The sequence below is a fragment of the Kogia breviceps genome, chromosome 10 (assembly GCF_026419965.1).
Source record: "Kogia breviceps isolate mKogBre1 chromosome 10, mKogBre1 haplotype 1, whole genome shotgun sequence".
Taxonomy (NCBI): domain Eukaryota; kingdom Metazoa; phylum Chordata; class Mammalia; order Artiodactyla; family Physeteridae; genus Kogia; species Kogia breviceps.
In genome coordinates, this window is record NC_081319.1 from 28,827,170 (window position 1) to 28,845,203 (window position 18,034).

General features: G+C 41.6%; 1 protein-coding gene across 14 annotated transcripts in view; it reads left to right on the forward strand.

Moving 5' to 3' along the window:
* FHIT (fragile histidine triad diadenosine triphosphatase) overlaps positions 1-18,034 on the forward strand; it is a 1,470,752-nt gene that overhangs the window by 152,556 nt on the left and 1,300,162 nt on the right. The window lies entirely within an intron of this gene.

An 18,034-nucleotide genomic window follows, 5' to 3' on the forward strand; every position in this document is an offset into this window, starting at 1 on the left:
TCTGGAATAGGCTCATTTCTTTTCTTTTCATTACTGTCACCCTTCCTTGTCTAGCTACTGTCATCTTCCTCATCTTCTTTCCACCAAATAGCTGGTCTCTGCCTGTTTCTTGACCTCTTTATGCACTGCTCTCCCTTACTGTCTGCATTCCAGCTCCTTGTTAGGCTTTCAAAGCCACTGTTTTGCCAGGTTCTGTCTAGACATAGTGCTTCCTCTTTACCTGGTAAAGTCCTAGCTATCCACCAGGCTTCAGCTTTTTGTCTTCCAATCTAACGTTGGTTACCTTGTTTTCCACTTATTTCCAATGTGATTGTATATTTATTATACATTTAATTTAATGTATAATAAAATTAATTGTGTCCCTTCTAGGATGTGGGTTACATGAAATCACCATTCTTTCTCATGTATCCCCAGCACCTAGAGCAAGCTCTCAGTAATTAATTGTGAATGAACGAATAGATGATTTGCCACAGTACAGCCAAGAGAAGTTCATATGTGGATGGAAAGGGAGAGGCTATATTGGCATATGCCTCATGAGTCTACTGGATTGAACTGCTATTCTTAAGGGAAAAAAGCATCTTTTAGCCCTGATGTCAAGCACAAAGCTGCTTGGACTAAATAATGTTTGGCCTTGAATGGCAGGTTAAGGTGTTTAAAAAATTGTGTATTAGATGCATTGGAGAACTTCCCTGGTGGCTCAGTGGTTAAGAATCCGCCTGCCAGTGCAGGGGACGCAGGTTCGATCCCTGGTCCAGGAAGATCCCACATGCCGCAGAGCAACTAAGCCTGTGTGCCACAACTACTGAAGCCCGCTTGCCTAGAGCCTGTGCTCCACAACAGGAGAAGTCACCACAATGAGAAGCCCGTGCACCACAACGAAGAGCAGCCCCCACTCGTCTCAACTAGAGAAAGCCCATGCACAGAAACAAAGACCCAATGCAGCCAAAAATAAATAAATAAATAAATTTAGATGCATTGGAGAGCTACTGTAGGTGGGGAGTCCCTGGTCTAATGGTCTCCAGCCTGGATATCTCTGGCAGGGTTGCCGTGAATGTATGTTTCATGCTTTGCCAAGACTGGGAGGACCCCTGGGTCCTTGATAGAAGGATGGGACCACAGGTGGGGGGTAGGGGTGGAGAAACACCTGAAATAAAACCCATTATCTACAGCTCTGCATTCATAAGACAAGCGTCAAAGATCAGATTTCCAGGTTCCAAGGCAATACTCTTTCTATTCACACCTGACTAAACAGTGATCATGAGGAAGGTGATGGAAATAGGTACCATTGATGGATTTTTTTTCCTCTGTGCCAGATTCTATGCCAAGCACTTATGTGAAATAGCATTGTTATCCATATTTTATGGGTGAGGAAACATGTTGAGGTTACATAACTTGGCCAGTGCCTCATATAAACATAAGTTGCTGAGTTAGAATCAGCAGCCAGGTCTGACTGACCCCAAAGCTCAGGCTGCTAGCTGTCAGTAATCACAGGAGGACAAATATTAATAAGAATAAATGTTATTAACAATAATGGCATCATTATTATATGCCAGGCACCAACTCAGGGATGCACATTTATTTTCTTCTATGAGCCAGGTAAGAAAACACTGGTTGCTAGGTTTACTTGTTGGAGGACTAAGAATTTGGCATATTCCACTGGCCATCATCCTTTGGGTCCTAAATGTTCAGTTATAATAATAATAATAAACTTGAAACAATATAAATAGAAAGTAGAGAGAGAGACCCTGAGGAAAGATTGGACATGATTTCACTGTACTCTTGAAACTTCTCTAATATACTTTTGTGCCCACTAGTGTTTATTCTGTAGTGAGTCTTTTTTTTTTCAAAATTAATTAATTTATTTTTGGGTGCGTTAGGTCTTCATTGCTGTGTGTGGGCTTTCTCTAGTTGTGGCGAGGGGGGCTACTCTTCGATGCAGTGCGCGGGCTTCTCATTGTGGTGGCTTCTCTTGCTGCGGTGCACGGGCTCTAGGCACGCAGGCTTCAGTGGTTGTGGTTTTCGTGAGCTCAGTAGTTGTGAGGCCTGGTCTTAGTTGCTCCACGGCATGTGGGATCTTCCCGGACCAGGGCTGGAACCCATGTCCCTTGCACTGGCAGGCGGATCCTTAACCACTGCGTCACCAGGGGAGCCCTGTAGTGAGTCTTTAATATATCTCAATAGCCATAGCAAAACCCCCTTTTGCCTTCTCATATCTGTACAAGACTGTGGTAATAGTAATAGTAATAGTTGCTCTTGTTTGTTCCTTGCTTGACGTATTTTGATGCAAAAGCCTCCCAGCCCAGAAAGAGACCACGTGCTGGTCTCTGGAGACTGAGTTCAAATCCCGACTCTTATACCTACTGGCTATATCAACCTGGGAGGTGTCGTAGCCTCCACGTCCTGCCATCACTTGTTTGTCCAATGTTTATTGAGCACTAGCTGTATGCCGAGTCCTGTATTTGAAACTGGAGTTACAGTGGGGAACAAAAATAGACACAGCGCTGGTGAGCTTATAGTTCATTTCAAGAGAGAAGATGTCAAATAATCACACAAATGAGTTTATGTTAAGCTTAGTGACAGAGAGGTACTTGGTGCTGTGAGAACACACAACAGGGAAATGACCAGGCACAGAAGGCTTTCTTGGGCTACCTCAGGCCGTTGTAACTCTGTCAGTGGATGTTTGCAAAGCTCTCAGCATGGTGCCTAGTACATAATAAGGGCCGAATAGTTGGTAGCTCTTGATAATATACACTTAATTTTTCCAGGGAAAGAACCATAGAAACAAATATATTTAGTGCACAGCAACTAATATGGTTGACTTTTCTCAGTATCTGGATTTTATACTTTATAATATAATCCTTTGAACCTCTTTATTTTTCTGAGAAAGAAATGAGTTTTGGATGGTTGCTTGGAAGAATTGTCCAAGGATAGGCCACTAATGAAGACATCTAAACACAGTCATCTTGTTCCATAGTTAGTTCCAAGATAAAGTCAAACAGAAATATCTAGAAGCCAGGGCCTTTGGGGGCATTGTTTGTTTGGTAAATTTTGATTCATAGTCTCATGAATGACTCATCAGCCTTCTGACCATTAGTCTGGGCAGGTAGCTCTGAGTGGGGACCTTTATTCTCTGGCAGCCAAGACAGGGATATCCTAATGATGATTGGTTTCAGTGTCTCATAACCGCTGGTCCCCGAATATAAAGCAGTGTGAATATCTAAACAGATTCTCATTGCTTTCAGCCTGTATGCAATTTAGCAGCAAGAGATTTCATATCTCACAGTGTTCAGCATTCCTACTTAATTAGGAACTGCTTGTGAATCAGGCCAGCTGATGGTCATAACTACTGAAGTGGACATGTTTGCCCTGAGAAGGCAGAGAGTTGAAAAGAAATTTCAGTGGTCCTTGGATTACTGAGAAAGGGACCAGTGACTTGTCAGGGTATTCTCACTGGCCTTCCCGACGGCAGAACTGCCTTCCAGGTTATAACAGCACTGTTGGGACACTCGCTACACGAAGGGCCAGTATGAGGAATTAGAACTTGAAACGAGGCCTGCCTACTTAGCTGGGATGCCCTCTTGTCTCGTTGTTAGAATTTCCCCTTATTCCCAGACATAGATTTTCACTTTGGGGGGGAAAAAAATTAAGGCTGATAGAGTGCTAAAGCAGCCCTTCCTTCAACAAAAAGAGAAGCACCAAAATGACTCAGCACACATCCAGTGATAAATTTACGTGAATGTACTGCATAGTACATACTGGTGAAGAGCATGGACTTGGGGTCAGACAGTCAGATCCTGACTCTGCCTCTTGCTAACTGTGGACTTGGAGCAAGTTACCTAACTACTGACTCTCTGTTTCCACATCTGTAAAATGAGGAATATAGCTGTAGCTACCTCAAAAAAATCTACCTTAAAAAATTAAATGAGGGACTTCTCTGGCGGTCCAGTGGTTAAGACTGCCTTCTGGTGCAGGAGGCATGGGTTCGATCCCTGGTTGGGGAACTAAGATCCCACATGCCATGGGGTTGTGGCCAAACACTAAAATATATATATATATATATATATATATATATATATTAGAGCTTATGCCTGCAAAACACTATGTATAGAAGCTGGCATGTACTAAGTACTAAATGATTGTTGACTGATTTGTGAGTTCAGTTTTTTTTGTTTGTTTGTTTGCTTTTTTTGCGGTTCGTGGGCCTCTCACTGCTGTGGCCTCTCCCGTTGCGGGGCACAGGCTCCGGACGCGCAGGCTCAGCGGTCATGGCTCACGGGCCCAGCCGCTCTGCATCATGTGGGATCCTCCCAGAACGGGGCATGAACCTGTGTCCCCTGCATTGGCAGGTGGACTCTCAGGCACTGCGCCACCAGGGAAGCCCATGAGTTCAGTTTTGATGCAGTTTCTGACTTCTACTGGCTAGAATTTGTGACTAGATTGAGATAGTAGGGTTGGTTCAAAAGGTACAAGACTCAAATTCTATATGTATATCCCTAGGAGATCAGAAGGCCTCAATAAATACTAGTTTCTTTCAGGTTGTGTTAGCATTAAATTAATAAGATATCCATGGCTGAACTGGGCAAATGTGGTAGATCTATGATGGTAATTATTAACATTTGTATTAACTTTACAATTTAAAAAAGCTCTTTCAAAATACATTGCTTTAGTAAGTCCTTACAACGTATATGACTGTATTTAGGCCATACAAGAGTCCTGACAATCAGGAGGTAGGGAAGTGTTTTTTGGTCTGTTTGTTCATATATTCTTTCCTTCACCCCACCAGTGCATGTAGGTGCCTGTAAGGTGTCAGGTGCTCTGCTCATCCTGGTAAACAAAATGCATGGGGTCCCTGTCCCCACAGTCCTATCTTAGGTGATCCTCCAAGTGTACATTTTAAGATATTGAAAGGTGAAATGTGCAAGGTAGGGATCTCCAGTGATTAATGTTTTATAGATGAAAAAAATTAAGATTCGGTCAGGCTGGTGAGTGACAGAGTCAGATCTCAACCTCCAAATCCCAAGTCCTTTCCATTGGAGCCTACTGCCTGCCTTATAGAATATATAAGTTGGAACAAATGCCAGAGCTCGCCTGGTGTAGCCATTCGTTTTACAGATTAAAGGTGCTGATGTTTAAATTGGGTAAATGAGATGCTCAAAACCATCCCTTTTTTAGCAGTAGTTATCATTCCAGTGAGGGAACCTTTTGACAGCATGCTAAATCTTTGCATGTATACAGCTTATTCTGCAGTAATATAATAGCTACCTTTTAATAAACCTTGTGTTATCAAAAATTTAGTGTAACATGTTTGTTTCAGGAGTGCAACCTCAGACCAGCAGATCAAAAGTTTCGGGTTTTGGTTTTTTTTCTTAGGAAAGAATGTAAGAAATAAGAATATTGCTTTATAGCCATAAAACCTAAATGCCACTGAGCAAATCTACCATATGATCAAATCTGGCTTTCCTTCAAGAGTAAAAGACTTTCACTTCCTGTCACCCCAGCACTATCATTATGTGTTTAGACCTCGATCACCCACTGTTATGGAAGATCGAGCTCAAGCCACTCAAGCAAAGCAGTTGTATTTTGTAGATGCAGTAGCTTCTTCCTTCTGCAGTGTGGGGCTGCTTCTCTGTGGTGACTGAGGGTTTTTTTTTTTTTTTTTTCCCGTATGTGGGCCTCTCACTGTTGTGGCCTCTCCTGTTGCGGAGCACAGGCTCCGGACACGCAGGCTCAGCGGCCATGGCTCACGGGCCCAGCTGCTCCTTGGCATGTGGGATCTTCCCAGACTGGGGCATGAACCCGTGACCCCTGCATCATCAGGCAGACTCTCAACCACTGCGCCACCAGGGAAGCCCAGTGACTGAGTTTTAATCAAAGCAGTTGGAGTGCCCGCTCTGGACCTGACCCTATTCTAGGCACAGAAATGACCAGAATAGACCATGCCCTTATACTGATGTAGCTTATATCCTATTGGGGGACAGATAGTGATTGAGAGAAGGAGGGAGGGAGAGATGGAAGGAAGAAAGGAAAGTGATGAGATGATGTCAGGTAGTGATGGTGCCATGAAGAATTATTCAACAGGGTAGAGTGACGGGGTGGAGGTGGGGGCTGGTCTGTGTGCTGTGTTAGATGGGGAGATGCAGGAGGGCCTCTCAGGGCCATAGCAAAGATGCACCTGTCACAAAGGAGCAGCCATATGACTCCCTAGAGGAAAAGTATCCTTGGCAGACAGAGCAGCAAGTGCAAAGCTCTAGAGGAGAAATGCACCAGGCCCGTTGGAGCAAAGCCAGGAGGCAGGCCAGGCTGGAGGGAAGAATACAAGGGGGGGCGATGGAGAAGAGCCCCGAGAGATAGCTGGGGACCATAGCAGGAAGGGCCACGTAGGATTTTACTCTGGGTGAGATGAGAAGATACAGGTGGTTTTTGACCAGAGTTGGGATGTGACCTGACTTAGGTTTTAGGAGGCTTCTGAGTGGAAACAGAAAGTGCAGTAGCACAGGCAGAAGCTGAGACCGTCAGGGAGTTATAGCAGCCGTCCAGCCAAGACATGGCAGTGGCTTGATTTGGGAGGTAGAGGTGGCACTTGGAGAGAAATGGTTGGGCTTTGTTCATCTTTTGAAAGTCGGGCTGAAAGGGTATGCTGATGAGCTCCAGGGTGTTTGCCCTGTACACGTGGAAGAATAGAGCGCCATTTGGGAACACTATAATTTGTGGGCTCAGCTAGGTGTCTGTTTGAAAGACATAGGTACACTAATGGAGGTGGTTCCTTCAAATCACAGGGTGTGTGGAAATGCCTTATGACATGCGTGCAGACATGAATGTAGGTGGGATCATAAAATGTGTCCTCCGTTCCCTGGTATGCGTCCCCCACAACCCCCATACACTTACAGCATTTCTACTTAGCTACTTCCCACCACTGATAAGATGTACTCTTGGGAGAGAACCAGTCATTTGGTGCTTCGTGTGATTTTTAAGTCGGTGTGATACCTTTCCTAGATGTATTTACATTTAAACCTTACTTCAAACTCTGTGATGACACACAGATTTCATCTCTTATGCTAACTTGAATCACTGACAGTGGTTGCCTAGAGAACTGTGCTGAGAAAATTTGTGAAGCTGGTACCAGGCTCAGCAGGGAAGAGGAAAACTTGATAATATCTTCCACTACAGGGACTAGGAGTGGCATCCCATACATGCCTAGTATTTGATAGCCAAGCTTTTGCTGCCACAGAAAGTACCTTTTTTGTCCCATCTCTGCCCTTGCATTTAGAAATCAGCAAGTAGGCGGAGGAAATATTTTTCCTTTTCACTGTTTGAGTACTTGCCTCTGAAATCACACCAAGAAGACCACTGGCCCAAAGATCAGATTTTAATATCTAAAGGTCTTGAGTTACATGATATAAAATCCAAGTGCTCCAGAAGAGATAGGGCCTTTGCCTTAATGGGCAAGGCCTTTGCCAGGTCAAAATCCACTTTTTTTTTTTCTAGCATTCCTTACTGATAGATCTACTGTAATTACATTCCCTTATGTGTACTGTTTCTCTCCCCTCCAGAATGTGAGCCACAGGGCAAGGACTTTGCTGTGGATTGTTCAGTACTGTTTCCCCAGTGCAGAGAACAGTGGCTCTAGGAAGTATGTGTTGAATGAATGTTGAATGAAATGCCTGAAGAAGCCTGAAGTTGTATTGTAGCCCAGAATTAAGGTAAATGATTACTAAGGTAGCCACACTTTTTTCAAAGTGGAAAGCTCCTATTAGAATAAACATCACTATAGCTATGTCATTTAATGAACATTGTTGATAATCAGAGTAGTAATAATAGCTCTTCTTGAGCACGTCTGTGTGCCTGATCCTAGGTTAAGTGCCTGATGCTCATTATTTCCCTTGGAAAGTAGGTCCTCATTTGTTAGGTGAAGAAATTCAGACTTAGGGTGTCTTGCCCAAGGGTATAATGCTAATTAACGGGAGGTTCCAAAGCTAAAAAGAAGACACAAAGATTTCTCTGTATAGGAAACCTTCCTTTCTAGCTGATAAATTGTGGTTTCTATTTGATAATAAATGGCTGCTTTTTACCATTAAAACCCCAAAGTTGTGGGAGTCTGGAAGGGCCTTTGGATCGGTTCGTTGTTTTGTTTTTTCCTGCTAATTTCTGGTAAGAAAGAATCTGACCTTCTCAGTTCAGACAACTTTTCCCAAATGTGTTGACAAGCCGGTTGTGAGGATCCCAAGTGAGTGTCAAGGTAGAGAGGAAAGGAGAGTCTCATAACCTTTACACCTAAACTCATGCTTTTGAGGAAAAATGGGTAGTTGGTGGAGTGGGAAGAGCTGGCTTTAAGGGAAGCAGATCCCACACTTCGTTGCTTTGCATCCAGGCTGTAGACCACTGTGATGGTTGTTATTGTAATATTTTTCTTTAAATTGACTCAATTCTGTTTACTTAATGTAGTTAAAACAGAATCTGTGAACCCCCAGCATGGATGGAAAACCAGCATGGTTTGCCGTAGAGTAACAATATATCAATACTGCATATAGTAAGAAGATATATATATATAGTAATGATAATAAAATAGAAAGTAATATATAATGAAAGTAAGGCAATGTTATTTCATGTTTTAAAATTAAAGAATAAAAATAATGAAATATAAATCTAATGAACATACTAGAAAATAGTTTTCCCTGTGAGCAGAGTGAAACTATTTGTGATTAGTTACCAGTACAGGGATATTTAGCTCCTTTTCACTTATTTTAAAGAAAAAGCTGAAAAGATGGTTTTTGGATGCTAATGCACATATATGGAATCTAAAAAAACGGTACTGATGAACCTAGGGGCAGGACAGGAATAAAGACGTAGATGTAGAGAATGGACTTGAGGACACAGGGAGGGGGAAGGGTAAGCTGGGAAGAAGTGAGAGAGTGGCATGGACTTATATATACGCTACCAAATGTGAAACAGGTAGCTAGTGGGAAGCAGCTGCATAGCACAGGGAGATCAGCTCAGTGCTTTGTGACCACCTAGAGGGGTGGGATAGGGAGAGTGGGAGGCAGACGCAAGAGGGAGGAGATATGGGGATATACGTGTACATACAGCTGATTCACTTTGTTGTACAGCAGAAACTAACACAACATTGTAAAGCAATTATATTCCAATAAAGATGTTAAAAAAAAAGTTTTGTCCCCCAGCTTAATGTTAATCAGTACCAAGAATCCTAACATATATGCATATAAAAATACATATGGACGATATATGTATATAAATATATTGTGTTTATTTAAGATATATTGTACATAAAGAAAAAAATATATGTAGCAATTTATAAAAACCAGGTTGTAATTTAACTTTATAATAATCAATAGTCCTTTGATTGTGGGGACCTGGGTAAGAGGCAGTAAGCTAAGTCATTAATTTCCATTTGTCTCAGGCCAGGAGTGTTTGGCTGGGTCCTTCCTGTGGAAAGGTAGTTTAAGAAACTTGTGAAATCAGAGCTGCTTTTTCCAGCTCGCTCTTCCCAAGCCCTCCAGTTCAGGCCTGAGCTCTGCCATTGTAGAAAATTATGACTCCCCTGGAATAAAGTCTCCTAGCTCAACACTGTGGAGAGTAGAGCAGCCCAGGCTTCTTCCACAGGAAACCCAGACAGATGTGTATCCACACTGCTTTAAGGCATTTCTGTCCCATCAGTGGGAAACCCTGTCCCAAATTCATTCCCTACCCCTCAGCTCTCTATGGGGCTCCAGCTTGACACTGCTTCAAGCAACTATAATAAAGTAAATTGGTTCGATCTTGTCCAACTGTGTCCTGGGGCGCCTATCATTCAGCCACCAGAAAGTTCATATGCCCCAAATTGGTTCTTAGGAGCCCCGACCTTAGTGCTTGTCCTCTGCAAAGATATAATTTAGGGGTAATCTTGGTTAGATTATGGCAGAATCTTTGTACTTCTGTCTCACAATCAATTAGAGATTTTGCAAGGCGGAGGCATTATTATTATCACAGGCAGATGGTGAAATGTTACTCCATCCTTCTGCTCCTGCGTTAACTTCCTTGCACAACATTTAGAGGGTTTCTTTACAAATTGCAGTTTATTCAGAAAAGATTTAAAGCCCTAAGGATTTGGCAAGAAGCTCTTGGTTATGAGTGCATCTACTTTGTCTGTCAGTAGCAAAAAGGGCACCTCTGATTAATACTGACTTTGCCCTGTAAGCCAGGTAGAGAGCAGAGGAGGCCTTTGTTTCTTCAGTACTGTTCTGGGGTAAGAAGAGGTTAGAGGGTCATCTACTTGCAGCTCCTGGAAGAAGGTTAAGTGGTACTGAGCCAAGGATGGAGGACTTCCTTGTGGAATGAGATGGAAAGCTTATTCCCCCCTGGAATTCCAGGGGGCTGCTTCAAAAGAGAGAAAGACATTCAGGCCAGTCTCTGCCTTGCAGGAGTTATACCCTGAAGAGAGGGGATGGGTGTCATAAACACAATAAATGTAGTGGCACGGAGGAAGCAGCATGGCACTGAAGGGAGCTGGGGTGGGGTGGGGTAGAATGAAGGAATGGGAGAGATGAGTTGTTTTTGTTTTTTTTAAAGCAGCTGCTTGAAGGAAGGGGAAATATATGGATAAGGAAGGAATTTAGGCTGTTTTTCTGTGTAATGCACTGGCAAATCCCTAGAATCATTCTTCACAGATATATTGTTGGGCAGAGGCAGGCTTCAAGGCAGCCTGGCTGGATTCAGGTTAGCTGTGCATAAAGTCTTGTATGCATAGGTACCAGGAGGAATGAAGGATATAGACAAAAGTCCTTGTAGAGTATGTATCCTGTATGTATCCTACATGTATGTGAGACAGGTTTAGAATTGTCCCAGAGTAAGGAAAAACCCAGCATATCATTGTGTTTATGGAAATCCCAGGGGACTTCCATGGACACTTGTCAGAGGGGGGATGTTTGAATGAGGCTTTCAGTTGTAAAAAGGTGTTTTGTGGTCTGATAGCTACTTCTCCTGTTCACTTTCTGATGTAGTATAGATACTGTTATAGAGAGGATGCATCCGAATCAGTGAATCCTCTGGCTGAGCTCCAGTAGATGGATGGTATAATCAGAGAATTCCTGCAGTTTTTCTAATAGTGTATGTTATATGGAGTCAAAGAAGGCTCAAGCCATCTACTACCATCTGGGCATATAACAGTTTATGCAAAACCCATCATCATGAAGCTGATTCTTAGCAAGCATATACTACGTGCCAAAATTACTGGGATTGTCTCATTTTATTCTTCACAAGATCCCTTTTAGTCAGATACTAAGAGCATTCTAACTTAACAGGTGAGAACTGTTATAGTTCAGTCAGTCTACAAGACTGTACAGCCCGTAAGTGACAGAGGCAGAATTCAAACTCCCACATCTGAGTTCTTAAACACTCCAAGGTACTCTTTCACATTATAATCTCTTCAGAAATTCTACTGCATCCTATTTATTACTTTCTATCGAAAAATGTATACCCTCTAACCCAGTGGTCTTTAACCAGTTTTAGATCCTCTTCAGAGAAAAATACACACACATATATAATGCTTTTAAAAAATTTCAGAAGTTTTGAGGACCCCAGTCGAGTCTGGTTGTTGATATCTTCCATATAAGAGGAAACTAAGTCTTGCGTAGGTTAACAAAGCCTTCCAGATATTTCCAACATAGCTGAGTCAGACTTCCAATCTGGCTGTTTTTCTACCACGTAACAAGAATAGTAACCATTTCTTGTTAAGTACCTAACAATTAGGGTTGCTCGTCTGTGGAAACATACACTGGTGCAGTCCTACTGGTTTTACAGTGGACATCCATTATGATTTGGTCGAGGGTGAATATCATAACTGCTCACAACCTTTTGAGTTAGGTGGTATGCCTGTTTTACAAATGAGAATCCTGAGGTTCTGAGCACTTCACAGTTTATGTGTGGCAGAAGCTCAGTTAATCTAATTTTAAATCTGCTGCTCTGATCCACTCTCCTGTCTTGGCACTGAATGTACCTCCCTTTGCAAATCCTTTCCATGTTCTGCATTATATCACATTGCTTCTCACTTTCTTTCTCTCTCTTGTTTCTCAGCCTCAGCATTATTGACATCTTGTTTTGGATAATTCTGTTGTGGGGGCCTGTCTTGTGCATTGTAGAATTCTTAGCTGTATCCCTGGACTCTGCACATTGGTTGCCAGAAGAACCCCCTAACCCCTCACCTCCAGGTTGTGACAGCCATAGATGTATCCAGACATTGCCAACTGTCCTCTGGGGAACAAAATCACTGTCTATTGAGAACTGTTTCTCTCTCTCTTCTCCCTCTATCCTGTACGTACAAGTATTCACATTTATCCTTGAGAGCTTACCATGTGCCAGGTAAAGTGTCAAGTCCCTTCCATGCAGTATCTCAGTAAGTCCTCAAAACATCCCATCATCTTTTAAATTTTGTTTTATAGGTGCGTGAGGCATAGATGCTTGGGTAGATTAGTAAATCGCCCAGAGTCGCACAGCTGCTAAGGGTGGAGCTGGGATTAGTCTCAGCTCTGTGTGTCTCCAGAGCCCTGGGCTTTATGAGAAATGTTTTCACTAAACTACTTAGTTGTTCGGAGCTCCAAATTAATCAGACTGAATATTTTTCTTGTTTGGGATTTGTTCAGCTAGCAAGGAGGAAGAAAATTTTAATGGAATTGTAGATCATATATTTCTTTATTATTTATTATTCTTTTTACATCACTGCTTTTTATTGTTAATCATTTCTCAGTAAAATATCATCATCAACAAAAAATTATCAAAACAAAAACTTGCTTCTGATCCTAATTTCTTGTCATAAATCCATCTTATTGAACATAAAAAATAAAATAATTTCTTTGTAGGCGAACAACTACTTCTCTAAGTCATCCTTTAGAAAACGTTTTTCAGTGGGTGCTTTATGTGCCTCTTAGCAGGGCAAATCATTGCTAAATAACTTGACCATAATAAAGGCAATGAATTTTCTGGAAGTTTGAATAGGAAAGTTTTCAACAAAATAATCTTTTTCTGACAAGCAGTATATATATATATGTATATGTGTGTGTGTGTGTGTGTGTGTGTATGCATATATATGTATGAATATATATATATTTTAAAGGGACATGTACTTTAGTGCTCTGGGGCATTGTTATTTTTCTCAAAATGAGTTTCAACAACAACTTTAAAAATTAATAATATATTAAAAGAGGCTGGTAAAGAGAGAAGAGGGTACAGCCTTAATTGAGCTTAATGTAGTAGGCTCTTGGGATAAGGTAGGCATTTGGTATATGTTAGCTGCTGAGTATCCGTACCCTTCTTCTTTGGGCTACAACATGGGGATTTTCCCTTGGGGAATGGCCTTCCCCCATGGTATGCAGTATTATTTTGGGACTGTCAGTCAAAGACCTTGCTCTCCTCTGGCCAAGGGGTGGTCATGTGACCAAGGCAGGTCTCTGGCTCATTCTCCAGGGATTCTGAATCTTGAGAGCATTGATCCCAGGATGTAAAAATGATTGCAGCTGATGCTACCTGATGGCAGTAGCCTGAAGAACTAACTGCCCATTAGTTCCTGGGGTCCTGGTTCCTGTTGCTTCTAAGTTTAATTTAGTTTTACTTTGAATTTTAGGAGCAATTTGGTACACATGGAGTAAATTTCTTTTCCATTTTGCTGAAGTTAGGCAGGGTAATTTGTGTTGCTTGTCAACAAAGAATCTTAACTAGTACATTGATTTGATAATGATGGTGATGGTGAGGACTGAGTCAGCGGAGGAGGAGGGGAGTGTAGTGTAATAGCAGCTGACATTGGCGATCTTATTTAATCTTATGAGGTAGATATTGACACATGCCTCCATTTTACAGATGGGGAAAATGAGATTTAGAAAGGTTACATTGTCTTGCCAAAGGTTACATCAGTGGCCTTATGTAAAGCCGGGATTTGAACCGAAGTGTGATTTGAGAATTCAAACTCCCAACCACTACACTAATTGAAATCTAGAGAGTATACTGAAAGCATACATTCATTTTAGGTCCATTTTTGACTTAATACGTTATTTTTTAATCTCAAGAGGGGACTACTTCTCGTCTGTGTGTTCCGTGATGCAAAGCAAGCTGCAAAATATGAATGCTTTTTTCTTGCCTTCATGTGGCAAATTAGAATAATTATTGTTATTTAAGGGATGTGAATGAAATGTGTTTATCAGGCAGCAAGTTAAATGGAGCTTCTGTTTTAAACCACAGAAGATAATGCTTTCTTGACAGATTGTGAGTGACAGAAAGAGAAGTGTTTTCAGCAGGATCCGAATGGAGATGTTGCAGAAGAAAGCATAAATAGCAGAAACAGAAAGCTCTGGGGGTTTGGTATGGAGTGATGTCATCAATATGTTTTTACTCTTTTGGTTCCTGACAATAAAATAACTTGGTACCTTTACATTGTTTTTTTTCCTGCTGATTTAAAAATGAGTGACCGAATAAACGGGAAAGAAAGAAATACCACCAGTGGTTGCTGGTGGCAGATACCAATAGTAATGGACTCCATATCTTATTTATTGTTTATCATTAAATGGTTCTTACATGTAATTATAAATATGTTTATGTTATCCTCTTCCCTCTTATGATTGTTGGTGCCAGTATCCATTCATTCGTATTCCCTCCCGCTTTATCTCTGTGTAACACACACTCACAGCGAAACATACATACATGTTCTCTCCTGAGCATACCTGCACAGTAAAATGCACTTATCCATTGGGAGGCCAATGGCATTCTCTGTCGTGAATTTGGATAGACATCTCTGATCACTTTGTCAGCTGCTAGTTTTGCCTAATAAAAGAACATGAACGAAAACATTATCCTTCATTATTCTTTTAGAAGAGACTAGTTATTTTAAAATACTAAAAGAGTCGAAGGCATAATGTGAGAATTAGAATGATCAAATATATGGAGCTGTATAAAAAGTCACAATTTTGTCTTTGTTTTTGTCATTTTGCCACCAATGCATGAATGCTTTGTTGTGGATTGTCATCAAAGTTTTAACCAGCTTTTAGGAGCAACGCTTTTAGTCCTACCCTCACCTGATGTTTGCTCCTCTGACGATTTTTGGCAAAGGACTATTCCATTTATACTTAAATACTTCCAGTGAAGTGGAACTCATTATTTATAAAAACAATCCATTCTATCTTTGGACAGCACTGTTGAAAGTTCTTTTCTATGTCAAATTGAAATCGCTCTACTTGTAGCTTCTTTTGCCCATTGGTTACATGGGCATGATTTGGGGCTGAATAGAACAAGACTGGACCTCTCAATGCACAATGTCTCTTTGAATTGACAATTGCTGTCATAGTCATTTTCTCATCTTTCCTTGCCCCAGAGCTAAAACGGTCTAAGTGGAACTGTTCTTTCTGTCTTTCTGATTATTTGCTTTAAAGTTTAAAAAATTATTAAAAAGTTTTATTGTGGTAAAATATATATAATATGAACTTAACCATTTTAACCATTTTTAAGTGTATAGTTCTGTGGCATTAAGTACATTCACATTGTTGTGAAGCTTTCACCACCACCCATCTCCAGAACTTTATCTTCCTCATCTGAAACTCTGTATCCATTAAGCAATAACTTCCCATTACCCTCTCCCTGCAGCCCGTGCAACCACCATTCTGCTTTCTGCCCCTGTAAATTTTACTACTCTAGGAACCTCATGTAAGTGGAAACATACAATATTTGTCCTTTTGTGACTGGGTTATTTCGCTTAGCACAGTCTCCATGGTTCATCCATGTTATTGCATGTGTCAGAATTTCATTCCTTTTCTTTTTAAAAAAAAATAAATTTATTTATTTTTTTACTTTTGGCTGCGTTGGGTCTTCGTTGCTGCATGTGGGCTTTCTCTAGTTGCGGCGAGTGGGGGCTACTCTTCATTGCGGTGCGCGGGCTTCTCATTGTGGTGGCTTCTCTTGTTGCGGAGCACGGGCTCTAGGTGCGTGGGCTTCAGTAGTTGTGGCACATGGGCTCAGTAGCTGTGGCTCATGGGCTCTAGAGCACAGACCCAGTAGTTGTGGCGCATGGGCTTAGCTGCTCCATGGCATGTGGGATCTTCCTGGACCAGGGCTTGAACCATCCGCTGCATTGGCAGATGGATTCTTAACCACTGCTCCACCAGGAGGCCCCTCCTTCCTTTTTAAGGCTGAATAATATTCCACTGTATGTATATACCACATTTTATTTACCTGTTCATCTGTTGATCAATTAATGAATGGATGTTGGGTTGCTTGATTATGGGCTTTTCAATATGCACATTCCTACCTGTCAAAATCCATTTCACACTGCTGTGCTTAGAGCTATCCACACTGTTTCAAACGTGGTTGCTGACTCAAGGTAGCAAATCTTTTTATTTTCCTTCTTTTTTTTTTTTTTTTTTTTTTTTTTTTTTTTTTTTTTTTTTTTTTTTTTTTGTGGTACACGGGCCTCTCACAGCTGTGGCCTCTCCCGTTGTGGAGCACAGGCTCTGGTGCAGGCTCAGCAGCCATGGCTCACGGGCCCAGCTGCTCTGTGGCATGTGGGATCTTCCCGGACCAGGGCATGAACCCGTGTCCCCTGCATTGGCAGGCGGAATCGCAACCACTGCACCACCAGGGAAGCCCCAAGGTAGCAAATCTTAATATCTGAATCATTCTACAGGCCTGTGTCTATTGCATATTATGTGAATAACCCCGTTAGCTACTATGAGCCCTACTGAAATGAGTCAGCTCTGGATCTAGTCCTTGGCTTAATCCTTAAGTGTAGTGGATAGATAAGATATCCACATTTCTAAATTGCAAAGTAGACAGTGGACAGTGCCATCAGAGAACTAGAGATGGATTTGATGCCAGAATTGAGAGGAAGCACTGAATGCTTCCAGTTGAGAGGATCATGTTGCTTTCAGGGAAGTTCTGGCTCTGGGGCTCAGAAAAAGAGAAGCATTTAAGCATGTAGAAAGTAGGGAGTTCCCTGGTGGCCTAGTGCTTAGAATTCTGTGCTTTCACTGAAGTGGTTAGGGCCTGGGTTCAATCCCTGGTCGGATAACTGAGATCCCACAAGCCACACGGCGCAGCCAAAAAAAAAGAAAGTAGAGAAGGTATTCCTGATGGAGGAAGTAGCATGAACCAAAGAGCAGAGTATGAACGTGTTCCTCACTGTTGCCTTATTTATTGACTTTAGGCTGTCACATAGGGTGTTTACATGGCAGTGACCCGTTGCCAGTTCATGGGACCTCTGGTATCTTCTATGTCTGTAGCACAATGAATTGTCTTTTATTCTGAGATTATGTGCTTCTTCTCATTTTGTGGGGGGAGGGCATTCAAATGGCCTTTTCTTCCTTTAAAATGATGCAGATAATGATAGTTTTTTTTCATACCATGATTGGTCGAATAAAAGTCTGGTGACTCAGATTGCTGTATGTGTTTGTAATGTACTTTTTCTGGAGGGTGAAAGACAAAACTCTAAAAATAATGAGCCTGGCAAATATCTGTTAAAGAATGAAAGAAGGGGAAGAGCAATAAATATTCATAAAGTGCTTACCATGTGGCAGAAACCATGAGAAGCCTTTTACAGTTGTTGACTCTGTTCTCTACGTCTGTGTCTTTATTCCTGCCCTACCACTAGGTTCATCAGTACGGTTTTTTTTAGATTCCATATATGTGTGTTAGCATACGGTATTTGTTTTTCTCTTTCTGACTTACTTCACTCTGTATGACAGACTCTAGGTCCATCCACCTCATTACAAATAACTCAATTTCATTCCTTTTTATGGCTGAGTAATATTCCACGGTATGTATGTGCCATCTGTTAATGGACATTTAGGTTGCTTCCATGTCCTGGCTATTGTAAATAGTGCTGCAGTGAACATTGTGGTACATGTTTCTTTTTGAATTATGGTTTTCTCAGTGTATATGCCCAGTAGTGGGAATGCTGGGTCATATGATAGTTCTAGTTTTAGTTTTTTAAGGAACCTCCATACTATTTTCCACCGTGATTGTATCCATTTACATTCCGACCAACAGTGCAGGAGGGTTCCCTTTTCTC